The following is a 19,672-nucleotide window of genomic DNA, read 5'->3' on the forward strand; positions in this document are numbered from 1 at the left end:
TTGTGTTTCTTTTGGTTCATGTACTAGCATACCTTATATTGATTATGAGCCACCAAAATGGCAAATATTGCAACAATAACCCTGACATATCAAATGCAGCTATTAAGACCAATCAAATATTATCAAATAATAAATGCAGCAGTCATTAACCCACATAACAAATACAGCAAACATTGCACCCCATATGAAATGCAGCAAACATTACGCTGCATAAGAACTACCTTAAGCCCTATATAAAATGTAGTACCTGAGTAAAATAAGTACCCTGTGGTGTATAACCCCATTTTAGGCATGACCCTCAGATGCAAGACCCCATTTTAGGCATTACCCTGGGATGGCAGTCCCCATTTTAGGTATGACCCTGCGATGCGTGATAACATTTTAGGCATGACCCTGGGAGGTGTGACCCCATTTTAGGCATGACCCTGGGAAGCGAGACAACATTTTAGGCATGACTTTGGGGTGCGTTACCCCATCTTAGGCATGACCTTGTGATGCGTGACCCCATTTTAGACATGGCCCTGGGATGCGTGACCCCAGTTCAGGTATGACCCTGGAATGCGTGACCCCAGTTCAGGTATGACCCTGGGATGTGTGAACCCACTAATGAGCATTATCTACTGCACCTTAAAGTGAACCTCCGGACTGAAAATCTACTCAGCAGAACTGAAAAGGCTTGGTGTTTCTTTAACAGGTTCACAGCATTAGAACTTTGGTTTTCTTACCAAAGCCTCATTTTTAGCTGCATTTTTAGCTAAGCTCCACCCATCAAAGTAAAAAAGCCTGGGCTTTTTTCCCCTGATGCTGTGTAGAGCATGATGGGATTTCCTATGTTGTTATTCATGTTGCCTAGCAACTGGGAGAGGTGCTCAGGACACAGGACAGTTGGAACTGTGTATCATGCTCCCTGTCACCTCCTTTCAACCAAAAAGATGGCTGCCATCATGAAATCAAACATTTGCCTGTTCTTTTAAAGCAGTGTGGGTAAGAGATTATATTACCCATCTATTTTAATTAACATAACTAATGTAACTTAAAGCTAATGTAACCCGGGTTTGTTAAAAAAAAAGTCAGATACTCACCTAAGGAGAGGGAAGGCTCGGTCCTAATGAGCCATCCCTCTCCTCTCCCGGTGCTATGCTGGCTCCTCCGTTCTCGTTCCACGCCGAGGGGTCTTCGGAAGTCTTCGGGAGCCGAGCCCTCCCGAAGACAGGCGGCGCACACGCGAGTAAGTCATAGAGGGCGCGCGCGCGCATGCGCAGTGTAGAGCGGCCCGTCTTCGGGAGCACTCGGGCTCCCGAAGCATTTCCGAAGCCTTCCTTCGTCCGGTTCGGCCGGGAGACAGCGGTATTTGACCGAAACGGACAAATACCATTATGGGGGAGACAGGACAGCAGTGAGAGGAGAGGGAATGCTCTATGGCCTAGGTTCTCAACATGTGGTACATGTACCCCAGGGGGTACTTCTTATGGTTCCAGGGGGTACTCGGGCTTGATATGCTGAACCAAGAATACATTTAAAAGGCAACTGAAGTGAGAAGACTATAGAGGCTGATATAGGCTGCCATGTTTATTTCCTGTTAAACAATACCAGTTGCCTGGCAGCCCTGCTGGTCTGTTTGGCTGCAGAAGTGTCTGAATAACACCAGAAACAAGGATGCAGCTAATCTGTCAGATCTGATAATAATGTCAAACACCTGATCAGCTGCATGCTTGTTCAGGGTCTATGGCTGAAAGTATTAGAGGCAGAGGGTCAGCAGGGCTGCCAGGCAACTAGTATTTTTTTTAAAAGGAAATAAACATGGCAGCCTCCATATACCTCTCTCTTCAGATGTCCTTTAAAATTTTAGAAAATGACAAATCTTATTTAAACAACACAAAATTAGTGTTCTAGCTAATTAAAAACAATAGTAAATGCTTGGAAATTGTTTAGAACCAATTATCATGTACTACGATTAAATATATATTTGTCAAGGGGTACTTGTGATAATGTTTACTATGCTAGGGGGTACTTGGTGCGTACTGGGTTTTAAAAGGGGTACATATCAAGAAAATGTTGAGAAACACTGCTCTATGGGACCCAGAGCCTCCCTCTCCTTAGGTGAGTATCTGACTTTTTTTTTTTTTTTTTAAACGGTTCCCATTAGCTTTAAAAAAAAAAAAGAAACTAGATACTTACCTAAGGAGAAGGAAGGCTCTGGGTCCTAATGAGCCTTCCGTCTCCTCTCCTGGTGCCCTTGTTGCGGTGGCAGCTCCTCCGTATAATATCCATGCTGCAGGGGACTTCGGAAGTCTTCAGGAGCTGAGTCCTTTTGAAGACAGACGGCTCCATACTGTGCACGCGTGAGTTCCCTCTCTCACGCACGCGCGGTATGTGGCCCGTCTTCAGCCCATATTTGTCTTCGGCTGCGAGCTTCTAGGGGGTCCTGGCATCCAGCAGTGGTCTGCAGAAGGAGTTGTCTTCAGGAGGACTCGGCTCCCGAAGACTTCCGAAGTCCCCTCGGTGGGGGATGCGAACGGAGTAGCCAGCGCAGCACCGGGGGGCCCCCGGGAGAGGGATGGCTCATCAGGACCGAGCCTTCCCTCTCTTTAGGTGAGTATCTGTCTTTTTTTTTTAATACGGGGTTACATTAGCTTTAAAACAGACTCCCATTAGCTTTAAACTTCCTATAGTCAACAAAATGTCAAAGTATCATTTATTAAAGTAAATACACAATATTAAAGTACCTTTGCTCAGCATCTTAAAATTGTAAAGGAAAAAAACAAACATCAAGCTTACAGGAACAGGTTGTTATTGTTAAATAATTCCACAACTTAGATCTGCATTCAGATATAATATTTATTCCTGACTCAGGCAATCCTTAAAATGATTATTAATCTTCCCTGTCTACAGGCCCTTGAAAATTGTGTTTTCATAATCTAAGCTGTTTTCTTTTTTCTTTGTAAGTCCATTTCTTTATTACAGTTATATGAAACAGAAAGCAGATGGGCTGTAGTGTAATGTAAATGTATATAATACGATATGGTTTGTGCTGAGTGTTGTATTTCTTTACTTCTGTGATCAGATGGTTTTGATCTGGTGAATTTAATTATAAGATCTGAAATGATGAAGGTTTTTTTAGAGTCATAAGGACATGGTCAGATATCAATGGATTATAGTTTGGCTGTGTTTTTGGCCATGTTTCACAGTGGTTGTTGTGTTCCCTGTGACAGCAAGGCAACGGACATGATATTCTTGCTCACGTTGCGTCGGGTACAGTGAAGCATGCAGTTGATTAAACGTATGCTTCACTCGTACTGTTAATGTGCACATTTAGCATTACGATGCCGCACCCTGTTACACTGCAACACTCAAGCTGCTCTCTGAACGTCCCATAGGTTGTGCATTGCTGTAAGCCGTGTCACAAAGCGTCTGACTGTTACCCTCACTGCAACGCACCACTGTGAATGTGTCCTAAGAAACACAATGATAGGTGTAAGCATGGGGTCACGCTTAAAAACTCACAATGCACAATCGCAGCGCACTGGGAGCAGTGTGTGGTTTTCAGCGGCGGTGGAAAAAAAGACGCTGGGGAGTTTAGTGACAGCAGGGAGGGCTGTCATTCAGCTCGCCCTGCGCTCAGCTCAGCGGCGGCGTACTAATAGCACGCCCTGACAGGACTAAAGATGTCACCCCCTGTGATACATTTCAGAATGTAAATCAGAGTAAGGAAAGATTTTCCAGTGGGCAAACACTGACTAAATAATTTATAAATCAATATTGTAAAAAAAATAAAAAAAAATTCATTACCTTATTTTCACTATAGTTCCTCTTTAAACAAAAATGTCCAGGCTAGAAAAAAAAAAAGATCTACTTACCTGGGGCTTCCTCCAGCTCCTAGCAGCTGTTATGTCCCACTCCGCAGCTCCGCTCGCAGCCGCTGGCTTCCTGGTCCCGACGGCACAAAGGCCGACCTCGCCAGGTTGTCCTCTACTGCACCTGCACGAGCTCCGCTGTCAATCAACTCCAAGTTGCCCGGAGTGTACTGCGGAAGCCAGCGGCTGAAAGCGGAGCTGCAGAGTAGTGTTGGGCGAACAGTGTTCGCCACTGTTCGGATTTGCATGGACATTTTGGTGTTCGTGCACCGTTCGTGCTTGGCCGAACACCTCATGGTGTTCAGGCAAAAGCTCGGCCATATTGCCGAACTGCGAGCGCATGGCCGAACGGTCCCCCGAACATTTGGTTAGCGCTGTGATTGGCCGAACGGGTCACCCGATCCGCGTCATTTCCCCGTCATTTGTCTGTGGGATTAGCTTTGGGTAGGCAGGCAGGTTAGACAGAGTCTCTCTCACTCTCCAGCCAGGCTAGCCAGGGTCCCCCCCAGTCAGTGTGTGTGCTGCTGCGTTCAGTAGTACACCGGCGCCCAGTCACCCCATTACTATTTAGCATTCTGTACTCTGCCAATCAGTGTATATATAGCTGGGATCTGTAGTACACCAACGCTCAGCCACCCCATTGCTATTTAGCATTCTGTACTCTGCCAATCAGTGTATATATTGCTGCGATCTGTAGTGCACCAACGCTCAGTCACTCCCTTACTATATAAAGCATTGTGTACGCTGCCAATCAGTGTACATATATTGCTGGGATCTGTAGTACACCAACGCTCAGTCACTCCATTACTATATAAAGCATTGTGTACGCTGCCAATCAGTGTATATATAGCTGGGATCTGTAGTGCACCAACGCTCAGTCACTCCATTACTATATAAAGCATTGTGTACGCTGCCAATCAGTGTATATATATTACTGGGATCTGTAGTACACCAACGCTCAGTCACTCCATTACTATATAAAGCATTGTGTACGCTGCCAATCAGTGTATATATAGCTGGGATCTGTAGTGCACCAATGCTCAGTCACTCCATTACTATATAAAGCATTGTGTACGCTGCCAATCAGTGTATATATATTACTGGGATCTGTAGTACACCAACGCTCAGTCACCCCATTGCTATTTAGCATTCTGTACTCTGCCAACCAGTGTATATATTGCTGGGATCTGTAGTACACCAACGCTCAGTCACCCCATTACTATTTAGCATTCTGTACTCTGCCAATCAGTGTATATATTGCTGGGATCAGTAATACTCCACTCACCGTCAACCACTATATGAGCTCACCATGAGTTCCTCAGAGACCTCCGCTGTGAGCAGCACTCCCAACAACAGCAACAGCCAACGCCCCACGCAAGCTATAACATCCACCCCAGCAGCCAGTGGTCAGCAGCAGCCCTCCCCGGAGGAGAACGTTGTGTCCATCGGTCTGGCGCCAGAGCGATTATTGAGGGCTGCAATTGAGGAGATGATGGGGCCTGATGTGGAGGAGGAGGTCGGGCTCAGGCCAGCATCCCAAGTTAATGTTGAGGATGATGAGGGGTCTGTGTCTGGGGATGTTGGGGTGGCAGAGGTGGTGGGTGGGTCAGACTCAGGAGAAGAGTTGTATGATGAGGATGATGATCGGGACCATCTGTATGTGCCTCAGAGTCCGACCCCGGAAAACATGTATCGTGTGTTTAGGTACTAAAATCTGCGTTCCCAGTACTGCCCGGGTCCACGGATCCATATAATTTTTTGGGCAGCACTATCAAACTGTGGTACTATGAGTGAGTTGCCATGGTCCTTCTGTGCTGTCACACTCACCGTCTGTCTGCAGATGGATTGTTCAACACAGCTACGCCATCTGACATGTAGTCCTTGACCATCTTCTGCAGGCGATCGGTGTTGGAGGACGTGGAACTGCCCGATTGCTGTTCTGTGGGCTGCTGCATGGGTGTCAGAAAATGTTCCCACTCCAAGGACACTGCCAATACCATTCCCTTTTGGGCACTAGCAGCAGCTTGTGTTCTTTGCTGCCCTCCTGGTCCTCCTGGGTTTGCTGAAGTCAGTCTGTCGGCGTACAATTGGCTAGAGAAGGAGGAGGATGTCACTCTCCTCTCTAAAGTCTCCATCCTCAAAGGCCTGCTGGAATTGTTCCATTTTTGACCTGTCTGACACTTTCTTCAATCAGTTTTTTAACATTGTGTTTGTATAAACTGGGTATACACCCAGTAATTGGTGTTGTCCAGAATAATGAATAATAATGAATAGTGAATAATGCGCGGGCCGCGTTCAATGCAGTCTAGCATGAATTGAGCCATGTGTGCCAGAGAGTCCTGCCAGACTCCTCTGTCTTCATGTTCTTGTGAGCGTTGTGATTGTTGTGATGCACCATATTCGTCACCAGCATCACTTTCTTCCACTTCTGCTGTCCATTCCCGCTAAATTGTGGAAGTCCAACGTGCACCGCTCTGTCCCTCGGCAGTGGGGGCATCCAATTCCTGCTCCAACTCCAGCTGTTCCTCGTCCTGTTCTTTGTCATAGCTGGGACCAGCGTTTCCTGAGGCAGATTGCCTGATGTTGGTATCATCACGCTGATCGTTTTCATCTTCAGATTCCCCCACTTGCATCATGCCAGCGGTTTCCATCTTCAACATTGATTTCTTCAGTAAACACAGCAGTGGTATTGTAATGCTACATAGTTACATAGTTACATAGTTATTTTGGTTGAAAAAAGACATACGTCCATTGAGTTCAACCAGTATAAAGTACAACATCAGCCTGCTCCCTCACATATCCCTGTTGATCCAGAGGAAGGCGAAAAAACCCTTACAAGGCATGGTCCAATTAGCCCCTAAAGGGAAAAATTCCTTCCCGACTCCAGATGGCAATCAGATAAAATCCCTGGATCAACATCATTAGGCATTACCTAGTAATTGTAGCCATGGATGTCTTTCAACGCAAGGAAAGCATCTAAGCCCCCTTTAAATGCAGATATAGAGTTTGCCATAACGACTTCCTGTGGCAATGCATTCCACATCTTAATCACTCTTACTGTAAAGAACCCTTTCCTAAATAAATGGTTAAAACGTTTTTCCTCCATGCGCAGATCATGTCCTCTAGTCCTTTGAGAAGGCCTAGGGACAAAAAGCTCATCCGCCAAGGTATTATATTGCCCTCTGATGTATTTATACATGTTAATTACATCCCCTCTAAGGCGTCTTTTCTCTAGACTAAATAAACCCAGTTTATCTAACCTTTCTCGATAAGTGAGACCTTCCATCCCACGCATCAATTTTGTTGCTCGTCTCTGCACCTGCTCTAAAACTGCAATATCTTTTTTGTAATGTGGTGCCCAGAACTGAATTCCATATTCCAGATGTGGCCTTACTAGAGAGTTAAACAGGGGCAATATTATGCTAGCATCTCGAGTTTTTATTTCCCTTTTAATGCATCCCAAAATTTTGTTAGCTTTAGCTGCAGCTGCTTGGCATTGAGTACGATTATTTAACTTGTTGTCAATGAGTACTCCTAAGTCCTTCTCCAAGTTTGATGTCCCCAACTGTATCCCATTTATTTTGTATGGTGCTAGACCATTAGTACGTCCAAAATGCATGACCTTACATTTGTCAACATTGAATTTCATCTGCCATGTATGTGCCCATATAGCCATCCTATCCAGATCCTGTTGCAATATGACACTATCTTCCTGAGAGTTGATGATTCTGCACAATTTTGTATCATCTGCAAAAATAGCAACATTGCTCACTGCTGCATCTACTAGGTGATTAATAAATAAATTGAAGAGCACTGGACCCAGAACAGACCCCTGTGGGACCCCACTGCTAACAGTCTCCCATTTTGAGTACGATCCATTGACCACAACTCTTTGTTTTCTGTCCATTAGCCAGTTCCCTATCCATGAACACAGACTCTTCCCCAGTCCTTGCATCCTCAACTTTTGCACCAGACTTTTGTGGGGAACAGTGTCGAAGGCCTTTGCAAAGTCCAAGTATATAACATCTAGAATCAGAATCAGAATCAGAATTCGTTTATTTCGCCAAGCACGGTTGGGCCGTGCCCGGAATTGGATTTGGCACATTGATAGGCGCAGAAAGAGTTATACAACAGAAAAGAGTAGTACACAGAGCAAGAGTAACACAACAGGACATGAGAATACACATTGTCATTTTATACACATAATCGTTTGACGTAGAGCATTTCGGGTCTAGCAGGGGCAGCGGTGTGTGGCAGCAGATAACTCTAGCATGACCTAAGCAAGGCAGATAACAACGCAGCCGCAGTCAAGGTCAGATGTTGGACTGGAGACGGCTACAGGGGGGGTCAGTAGAACGGGCAGAGTTCAAGAGTCTGATGGCAGTGGGGAAAAAAGTGTTCATACGCCTAGTGGTTTTTGCAGGGATGGACCGGAACCTCCGGCCTAGTTTGAGTCGCCTGAAAAAAACGTGACCAGGGTGCGAGTGGTCACCCACAATTTTCATTGCTCTGTTACGCAGTCTGGTGTTGTAGATGTGATCAAGAGGGGGAAGAGGTTTCCCAATGATCCTCTCCGCTGAGCTGATGACCCTCTGAAGTTTGTATCTGTCACTGGTGGTGCAGCCAGCGAACCAGACCAGGATAGATGAGCAGAGGACTGACTCGATCGTCGCAGAGTAGAAGGACCTCAGAAGTTCTTGGGCCATACCAAACTTCTTTAGTTGGCGAAGGAAGAAGAGTCTTTGCTGAGCCTTCTTCTGAGTTGCGGTGGTATTTGCCCTCCAGGTCAGATCGTGAGAGATGGTTGTACCCAGAAGGCGGACGCTGGGAACCCTAGCGACTTCGGTGCCCTCGATGTACATAGGGGGGGGATTACTGGCATACTTCCTGAAATCAATGACCATCTCCACGGTTTTGGCTGTGTTGAGAACCAGCCTATTCTCTCTACACCAATTGCAGACTCTGTCAACCTCCTGGCGGTAGGCCTGCTCGTCATTCTCACTAATAAGGCCAACAATTGTGGTATCGTCCGCAAATTTGATGATTTTGACAGAGTCCGCAGTGGATGTGCAGTTATTCGTGTATAGAGAGAACAGGAATGGTGACAAGACGCAGCCCTGAGGGGCTCCAGTGTTGGTCACTCTGGGTCTGGAGGATATGTCGCCCAGCTTCACAACCTGGGACCTGTACGAGAGAAAGTCTGTGATCCAGAGACGAAGAATTGGATGGACTTCCAGCTCCGTGAGATTATCCTGCAGGATACGGGGGCAGATAGTGTTAAAGGCCGAGCTGAAGTCCAGGAGAAGGATTCTAGCGTAGGAGTTCGGCCTGTCTAGGTGGTCAGTGATAAACTCCAGGCAGATGTTGATAGCATCGTCCGTGGACCTGTTTGCTCTGTATGCGAACTGGAGAGGGTCCAGTCGGTCTAGAGTAGTGTTCTTGAGCAGAGACAGGACCAGTTTTTCCAAGGTCTTCATGACAACTGATGTTAGGGCCACAGGCCTGAAGTTGTTTAGGTCTGAAACCCCTTGTTTTTTTGGGACAGGAATGATGATGGATTCCTTGAAGCATGTAGGGACCATCCCTACGCAAAGGGACCTGGCATAGATAGAGGTGAGGACAGGGGCCAGCTGCCGTGAACAGGTCTTAAGACATCCAGGTGACACGCCATCAGGACCAGATGCTTTCCTGGCATTCAAGGAAGACAGGAGGCGAAGAACGTCGGTCTCGGATACTGTCGGGGGAGGGCATATGCTCAAGCTAGGTTCAGGGGGGAGGGTGGAAGGAGTCGACTGCCCCCCAGGGGTCGCCGGGAACTCAAACCTGCAATAAAAGTTGCTGAGTTCCTCGGCTAGCTCGGAGCAGGGAGTAGCCTGTTGGGGTGTGGGCTTATAGCTAGTGGCAGCCTTCAGGCCCTTCCAGACAGCCCGAGGGTCTTTTGAGCGGATATTGCTTTGAATCTTTTCAGCGTATGACCGTTTTGCAGCGCGCAGTTCCCTGTTGAGGGAGTTCCTTGCCGACCTGAAGTCCTCCAAGGAGCCAGACTTATGAGCGGCTTCCTTGCGCTTCCGCAGTTGACGCAGCTTGTTTGAGAACCACGGTTTGTCGTTGGGGTAAATCTTAAAGGACTTGGTGGGCACACAGGATTCCTCACAAAAGCTGATATAGGATGAGACAGTATCGGCCCACTCATCAAGGTTGGGTGATTCCAGCGCCTTCCAGTCCGTGCAGTCAAAGCATGCCTGGAGTTGGAGCTTGGCATCAATAGACCACACTTTAGTGGACCTCAGGACTGGTTTCGCTGACTCCAAGCGCCTTCTGTAGGTAGGAACCAGATGGATGAGGCAGTGGTCAGAGGAACCAAGAGCTGCCCGCGAGACAGCCTTGTAGGCATCCTTTAGAGGTGTATAACAGTGGTCAAGAGTGCTACCATTCCTGGTGGGGCAGTCCACGTGCTGGTGGTAGCGTGGGAGCTCATGCCGGAGGTTTGCTTTGTTGAAGTCGCCCATGATGATAAACAGAGAGTCTGGTAGGGATGTCTCCCACTGTGTGATGGTGTCGCTGAGGTCACGCTGAGCAGATTTGACATCGGCGTCAGGAGGAATGTACACCCCTGCGAGGACGTAGGAGGAGAACTCTCTGGGTGAGTATGCAGGCTTGCAGTTAATGAGTAATAGTTCGAGGTTGGGGGTGCACATTCTGACTAGTACTGACGTGCTTGGGCTCCACGCAGAGCTGACATAGAAGCAGATTCCCCCACCTTTCTTTTTTCCTGAGAGGATGGGATCACGGTCTGCACGTATTATGTTGAAGCCCAGGAGGAGGAGGGCGTTGTCTGGGATGTCCTCCTGCAGCCACGTTTCCGTGAAGCAGATGACTGGGGTGTTATTGCCGAGCTCCCTCTTGTTACTGAGAAGGCGAAGTTCATCCAACTTGTTAGGGAGGGAGCGTACATTTGCCAGGAGGGCCGAAGGAATGGCTGAGCACAGACCCCTTCTCCGCAACCTCACAAGGGCCCCCGCCCGACAACCCCTACGCCGCTGACCTGAATGGGCCAGTGGGTCAGGGCAGGAGATATTTTGGATGTGGCTCCAGACGGAATTGTAAAGGAGACCACCGTCCGGGAGGGAAGAGTTGCAGGATTCCCAGAGGGAGAGCTGCATCCTGGTGTAGGCAGTGCGTGGCATGAGGGGAGGTGAAGGGGGGTACTGAGCGGCCATTCTGATAGGAGGGGCAGCCACCTGTGGTGCGCCGTAGACATCGGCGTGGGCCCAGACAGTCGGGGGGGGGGGGGGGGGGGCAGCAGGCAGGCAATGGTCATCCGCGCAGAGGCAGATCACAACAGTCCATCAGTGGAGACCATATGCCCCGTGCAGGAGCATCACCACAGTCCATACACCCCGAACGGGAACAGGTCAGCACAGTCCATATGCCCTGTGCGAAGTGGGTAGACAACAGTCCATATGCCCTGTACAGAACAGGACACCACGGCCCAACAGCAGCACCACACCAGAACAGATCAACACAGTCCACGTGACCCCTACCGGATCAGCAGCAATTTAGTTGTAGCCCCAACACAGGAAAGCTTATCAGGTAGTTCATATGTCCCAGTGCAGGGGAAAATTGCTGTTACAGTCCCTAAATATATGGGCCCCCCCACTACAGCATGAGACCTGAGCAGTGGCACAGCTGATATTACAGTGCAGGGAGCAGCAGGGCAGAGACAGCACAACGAAGCAGCAGTAGCCTTACCGGTAGATGAGCAGGCTGAGATGGTGCTTGCCAGAGACTGCCACGAGGAAGGAGCAGTCCTGCGGCTGTGGGCAGGAGTCCTTATGTCCGCAGTGAGGTGCAAGTTGAGGAGGATAGTGGCCGACTAGATGCCCACCCACGAAGTGGGTACCCGGATGGCAGGAGCTTGCTCACAGAGGGTTGGACCAGGAAGCAGGGCTGCCGCGTTGATAGAATCGGATGGGGCCTTCCACGTGGTGAGCACGTGGAGGACCCGGCGGCTGCAGAGCGGCTGGGGACAGCGGGGCTCCGTGCGGATGCAGGCACAGGCAACACCTGGCTGGGTGTCCGGGCGCAGGCGGTGAGAGGTAGGCTGCGGAGAATGCAGGGGCCTTCCTTGTAGGACCCGGCAGCTCTTCTAGGTGGGTGGCCTAGACGAGCGGGGAGGAAACAGCGGCCGTCCGGCGGCGAGGTGGTGCTCCCACAGAAGAACCCCGAGGGAGCAGCAGATGGAAGGCGGCAGGCAGCGGAGTCACTTCCCTCTGTGGATGGCCAGTGGGCTCGATGGTGCAGGAGAACCGTTCAGCAGGTCCCCTAGCAACAGCAGTGTCAGCGGCAGAGATGGTGAGGCCACCCACGTGCTGAGCACATGAGCCTGTAGTTCAGCGTCAGTGGAGAGCAAGTTGTGGGTGCAGGGGGGGAACGGCAGCCGCCGCTAGACGGGACCGGTAGCTGAGGCAGGTGAATAGTCTATAGGGTCTCCCCGGAGCAGCGGTGGCGGAGCAATGGGTCCTCCGTGTACCTGCAGCCGGCTCAGGACTTCTATGGGCACGGAATTCCTTCTGCTTGGTTCTGGAGGTAGGTGTACGGACTGCTACTACTAAAACTACCACTAGACTGCCAAAACAAAATTGCTTCTAATCCACTACTAAATAACTAAAAAACAAACACTAAAACTACTAAAAAGAAAGGGAAAAGCAGGAGCCTTGTGCCGAGGCAGCCGTTGATGGCGCCATCTTGAGATAATCTACAGCATTCCCAATATCCATATTAGCATTCACTACCTCATAAAAGCTGAGCATGTTAGTCAAACAGGACCTGTCTTTAGTAAACCCATGTTGATGCTGAGAAATAAGATTATTTTCTACTATGAAGTCATGTATAGTATCTCTTAGTAACCCCTCAAATAGTTTGCATACAACTGATGTTAAACTTACAGGTCTATAATTTCCTGGATCAGATTTTTTGCCCTTCTTAAATAATGGGAAAACGTGGGCTGTACGCCAATCCACTGGGACTCTGCCAGTTGCAAGAGAGTCACAAAAGATAAGATAAAGGGGTTTATCTATAACTGAACTTAATTCCCTTAGGACCCGAGGATGCATGCCATCCGGGCCAGGTGCCTTGTCTATTTTTAATTTATTTAGTCTTGCCTTCACTTCTTCCTGCGTTAAGTATTTAATATTACAGTTAGAAGATTGAGACTCTTACGCCTCTGTAGTTTGCAACAGTGCTGTTTCTTTTGTGAAGACAGAAGCAAAGAAAGCATTTAATAACTCTGCCTTACCTTGGTCATCCACCATTGAGTTCCCATCCTCATCCTTTAGGAGTCCTATACAGTCAACCTTTCTTTTTTTAGAGTTAATGTACTTGTAAAACTTTTTTGGGTTAGATTTGATATCCTTAGCGATTTGTTTTTCAGCTTCAATCTTTGCCTGCCTAATTTCTTTTTTACAATTTTTATTGCACTCCTTATAATTGCTTAGTGCAGCCTCGGTCCCCTCCTGTTTTAAGACCTTATAGGCATTCTTTTTCCTCTTCATTTTATCTTTAACCTTTCTATTCATCCATAGAGGCCTTTTTTTATTCCTAGACATTTTGTTTCCATATGGGATATACATACTACAGTATTGATTGAGTATAAGTTTAAAAGCTTGCCATTTCCCTTCAGTGTCTTCCCCTTGTAGTACATTATCCCAGTTCACAAAAAACTTAGTGCCTGCCTAATTTGAGTGAACTTTGCTTTTCTAAAATTCATAGTTTTAGTGGTCCCGCTGCCCCGTGGCCTATCAGTCACCAGATCAAAGGTTATCATGTTGTGATCACTATTTCCCAAATGTTCTTGAACCTGCACATTTGATACATTATCTGGTCTATTAGAAATGATCAGATCCAGTAACGCATGCCCCCTAGTTGGTTCAGTTACCATTTGAGTCAAGTAATTGTCCTGTAGTGCTGCCAGAAATCTGCTGCTTTTACCAGAATGGGTAGCCTCAATACTCCAGTCAATGTCTGGAAAGTTGAAGTCGCCCATAATTATGACCTCATTTTTACCTGCAGCTTTTTCAATCTGCTGTAGTAATCGCAGTTCTGCAGCTTCAATAATAAGAGGTGGCCTGTAGCATACCCCAATAAGCAATTGGCAACTTTTATTTCCACCATGAATATTTACCCAAACGGACTCCACATCTTCGCAATCTTCCTCCATCTCATCGTTGAGGACAGCTGTAAGAGAATTCTTAACAAAGAGACAAACCCCTCCACCTTTTTTCCCTGTTCTATCCCTCCTAAACACATTGTATCCTTTTAAATTAGCTATCCAGTCATGGCTTTCATCCATCCATGTCTCGGTTATTCCCACAATGTCATAGCCTTTGTCATTCAGAATGAACTCTAGTTCGTCTATTTTATTTGCAAGGCTCCGAGCATTGGTTACCATGCACTTTATATTTTTACCACCACATTTACCAATTTTGTTTACATGAAATTGGCTACTTGAATTTTTACCAACCTCCTTAATCTTTACACTGTCCCCACCCCCCTCTCCACCCTCCATAATGATAGGTTCCCACTGTCTTTTTACCTCATCTTGTCTACGTATTGAGACTTTATCCTCCCGCCTCCCCCCAGATCCTAGTTTAAAATCTCCTCCAACCGTTTAGCCATCTTCTCCCCCAATGCAGCTGCACCCTCCCCATTAAGGTGCAGCCCATCCCTGCTGTAGAACCTGTAGCCGACTGCAAAGTCTGCCTAGTTCTCCAGGAACCCAAACCCTTCCTTCCTACACCAATTTCTCAGCCACTTATTTAACTCCCTAAGCTCCCTCTGTCTCTCAGATGTAGCACGTGGCACTGGCAGTATTTCAGAAAACACCACCTTGGAGGTCCTTGCTTTAAGTTTATCTCCAAGTACCTGAAAATCCTTTTTGAGGACCTTCCATCTCCCACTAACTTTGTCATTGGTGCCAATGTGTACCATGACAGCCGGGTCTTCCCCAGCCCCACCCAGTAAACTGTCAATTCTTTCCGCTACATGCCGAACCCAAGCAACCGGGAGGCAACAGACTGTACGGCATTCGCGGTTTCTTCGACAGATTACCCTATCTGTGCGCCTAATAATTGAATCCCCTACCACCAGTACCTGTCTAGCCTTAGCTGCACTCCTATTCCCTTTCTCGTTACAGCAGTCTGCCCCTTGGTTGCTAAGGAGCACATCCTGCTGCAGCATTGCTACTCCTGAATCATCCTCCCCAATATTACGCAAACAAGCATACTTATTAGTGAGGGACAACTCGGGACTAGCCTCCCTGCCACTTTTTCCCCTACCCCTTCTAACTGTGACCCAACTAGCGGCTGCCTCTGCTTCTTGGTCCGGCTGTACTCCACCCTCCTCATCTTCAACGGTTCCATCCAGTGTCTGGATCGTGAGATCCAAGCTCTTCTCCATGTTGTGTATGCTTCTCAGTGTTGCGAGATGCTTATTTAGCTCTGCGACTTCCGCCTCTAACTGAGCAACACGCACACACCCAGGGCAACAGTAAACACCCTCAATCCGCTGATCAAGGCATGCATACATGTTGCAGGATGTACACTGCACAGCATCGTCCAACATGATGACTTTTGTGTGGGGAAAAATTATTTAAAGTAAACTGTGGCGGTAAAAGATGAAACGGGAGATTGAGTGTAGCTGGGGAGGAGGAGAGGGAGAGTAAGTAAAGTTGGGGAGTGTGGGGAGTGAGAGGAGGAGGAGGGGTGGGAGGGGTGGAGGAGTGGAGGTGGAGTGAGTGAAGTTGGGGTGGAGTCCTCAAAATTTAAAGACTACACCACAGCGTGCCTAGCACATTCTAACCAATGCAAAAAACCGCAATATTGATTGAAGGTTTTTTTTTTTTTTTTTTTTTAGTCCTTACCTACTTCCTCTCACCACTCTCTTTGTGCCTGTGTTGTAACGCCTGTTTTTAACGCCTATGCCACTTGTGTCGCAGCCACTTAGTGAGCAAGCCACAGACTGAGCAAGCTCAGTACTGAGTCCTGAAGCTGACCAAATACCTCCTGTTGCAGCTAGTCCCTCCCCCTAGCCAATTGCCTGCTGCAAAACAAACTAGAGGGAAAAGAAAAAAAAATTGTACTTTTAAAAGCTGACACTTGCTGCTTAATATCAGATGAACCACAACAGACAATCCACCAGATATTGCAGCAGCAAAAAACAATATACAAACAGCAATGTAATATAATTAGTGCTCACAATTCCCAGCAGTGAAGTGAAGCAGCCCTTCACCAAGATTAGAAGGGCTGCTTCACTGTAGAGTTGTCACTGCTCAGTCACAAGCAACGTGGATTGCTCAAAATTTTGGAGGACTTGGGCCAACATGGTGGCCCAATCAGATCCACAGAAGCTTGGTAGCTAGCTGCTGGAATGCGCCTCGGCACTGCGCAAAAGCATGCTAGCATGTGCAGCGTAGAATTCCAGCGCGTAGGGAGGGACATCACCCAGCGAGCGATGGTGCGCTAGATTGAAGCACTCCTGCATCTCTTGGTGAGTCCTTCAGAAGCGGTACTGGACTTTAAAAAATGTTTTTTTTTCCCCTTCAACAGAAGATCTGCCACGTTGGAGTGAGGAGGAAGCCGCCGACCCCGACACCAAGCTGAACCCCGGCGAACTCCAAGCAGAGGATCTTCAGGAACCCTCAAGGCTTCGAGCAAGCTGAGGAGGATCAGCAGTCCCGACGAGACCTCTCCTCATATGTGACTGTGTGCAGTGGAGTAGAGCTCCCCAGAACAACCTCTCACTTGTCACTTTGTCACTGGTCACTTTGTCATTTTGTCACTTTGTCATTTTGTCACTGGTCACTTTGTCATTTTGTCACTTTGTCAGTCACTGTGGTCACTTTTCACTTTGTCACTTGTCACTTGGTCACTTGTCCAGATGATCTCGGTACACCTCCTGCGATTCAAATTCCTGCACACATTGCTCTGGGATTTGGGTGTGATGAATGATGCATCTAACTGGCCACCGGAGGCAATTAAGGACTTCAAAACATTGAAAGCAGCTTTCTGTTCTGCCCCCATTTTGCGTCATGTTGAGTTGTTGACGTCATGTTTATCCTCGGCCTCGCCTTGCATTTCAGTGCGAGGTGCATTTTCCACAGAAAAAGGTTGTGAATCCGGGCACAACATTTGTGGCTGTTCCATTGACCTTTCACAGGTAGAAGATTGTGGGGGTGGGAATAGCTCCTCCGTATAGCCCATTGTGTCCTGAAAACTACTCATTGCATTGCTTTGCGCACGCATTTTTTTGTCCTCATGCACATCCCGAACATCGCGGCCATGTTCGGCCTGTTCGGCCCAAACCCGAACATTTAGATGTTCGCCCAACACTACTGCAGAGTGGGACATAGTGGCTGCCAGGGGCTGGAGGAAGCCCCGGGTAAGTCTTTTTTTTTTGTCTAGCCTGGACATTCCCTTTAAGTCAGTCAAATGTGGTGTTTGTTTGCTAAGGATTAATATACTTCATAAACCTCTTCCTAAAATATGTATCAAGTAAGCCTGTTTTATTTTCCTCCATGAATTTATCCTTCATAACTAGTGTAACATGTAAGTGAAAATGCATTGTAGTCAAAACAAGAACATTTTGCAACTGCAGTAGATCTATCCAGTGGGCTACAATGTGTAATTTCTATGCCAGGAACAGGATTAAAATTCCTGACCAGTCTAGTTAGATTCTCATCCAGAACTGATGAGTAAAAGTTGTCAGCTGTGACCTTCATTTTCCCAAAAATCATACAGTACTCAAACTAATCAAATAACAATACAGTAAGATCTTATATAGGTATGAACAGAGATGGGCTTTCGAGTAGAAAGCCACTTGAATTCAAAATTGTAATAAAGGTTGATTAAGGCAGGTGTGAGCATGGGAGACGAGGGGTTACTTACCCAGAAGTCCGTCGGCCCCTATGCGTAACACTCCACTGGCACGAGACCTATAGGACGCGTTCCATGACTCACTACCGCACTTCCTCCTTCCGGCTTGGAGCAGGAAGTGCATCCCATAGGTCATGTGCGAGTGGAGTAAAACGCATAGGAGCCGACGGACTTCTGGGTAAGTAACCCCTCGTCTCCCATGCTTACACCGCCCTTAATCAACCTTTATTACAATTTCGAACTCGAGTGGCTTTCTACTCGAAAGCCCATCTCTGGGTATAAAACACTCCTGAGTATTTGCCATAGGGGCTAAGTAAGCAATACTGCTGATTAGTATAGTATATAATCCAAATTAGTGTTCTTCTGAATGGGGTGCACTTCAGCCAGCCAGAAAGAACAACTTTTCCTATTTTCAATAAAGTCTTATTGACAAGAGAAGCAGTTCATTTTCGCGCACGGCGCTGCTGGGTGCCATCATAGCAGCAATGATATGCTGCACGCCCTGCCAAACGGTAATTCGGGGATCCACCGATCGCGAGACCCCGAATTAATTATTAAATATAATATTTTACACCGCCGGGGAGTTTAGCAGCACTAGGGAGAGCCGTCATTTGTCTTGCCCTGCGCCCAACTGCCCGGCGCCTGAACAATATGTACCCATTGACAAGCACTTCCTCCAATTAAATGTACTCGAACAATTTCTCCTGATCACCCAGTGAAAAAACGCTAACTCACCAAAAAGAGTTACAGATTACCCAGCTAAATCATGGTGAACCAGAACTCCTAGGAGTGTCTAAGGGGCTGAAAGAGATCAAAAAGGCCTCTTACTAAAATGCTATGCAAAACAGAAGCTTACATTCTTAAAACAGAAGTTGTTTACTTGTATTTGAGTTGGAGTGAGCTTTAAGGTATCCCACAGTGCATATGCAAATTATCCCTTTGTTGTCCCTGATGGCTAAACACACCTCCTGAACCGCTGGAATGCAATGATGTGTCAGCTTGTTAATATTACCGAGCCAAACTTATCCAACATGCATAAAGACTGTTTCAGATTGGTTTGAGCTATGCTTACAGTAACCAGTATCAGCATTCGGGGCATTCAGCAGGCTCCCCCTCACCCTTTAAGATCTCCAAAAATGTCCTATTGTGCAGTCCACCTTCTCATGTGAAAACTCACTTATCTCACTAGGCACCGTCTCTTCATATCATTTACCTCAATTACATTTAAGAATCCTCTTTGCACAGAGCATCAAAATCATTAAACCTGTCTTGACAAACGCACTTACAGGCGGTTTTAACAGGCTTTTGGAACATTGGAAGCAGGTTCCACGGTCTCCAAGGATGACCATTGTATGTGACTTCTCCTCTCCCGTTCTCCTCCGCTGTTCCTGCTCTCTCCACACATGTGCATGGCAACAAGACACTTCCGCCTCGGTCTCCTCCCCATCGATTTTGTCATCTATGTGACTCATTCAGGGTATGCACTGAATTTTTGTGTGACATTCATTTCTTCATGCTTAGATGATACTTGATGTTGCACGGCAAAAATGGCCACCCACTATGTGAACTGCAGCTACCAATTGGGGAGGGGTGTTAAGGTTAAGTGCCATGGGTGGAGTTATTGGTTGTCAGGGGGTTATTAGTTGTCCAAGGGTTTATTAGTTGTCTGGGGGTGGTTATCAGTAGTTGGGAGAGGTTAATAGATGTCGGGGGGGGGGGGGGGGGGGGGTTATTAGTTGTCTGGGGGGGGGGTTATTAGTTGCTCCCTGGGGGAGGGTTCTGTGTGAGAGTAGGGAGGGTCATAGTGAAATATCAACAAATATTACATTGTATCAATTAAGTTATTTTTATAATGTCTCCTTAACCAATGTTTGTTTTCGCACCCGA

Source organism: Hyperolius riggenbachi, chromosome 4 (genome assembly GCF_040937935.1).
Source record: "Hyperolius riggenbachi isolate aHypRig1 chromosome 4, aHypRig1.pri, whole genome shotgun sequence".
In the NCBI taxonomy this organism is placed as follows: Eukaryota; Metazoa; Chordata; class Amphibia; order Anura; family Hyperoliidae; genus Hyperolius; species Hyperolius riggenbachi.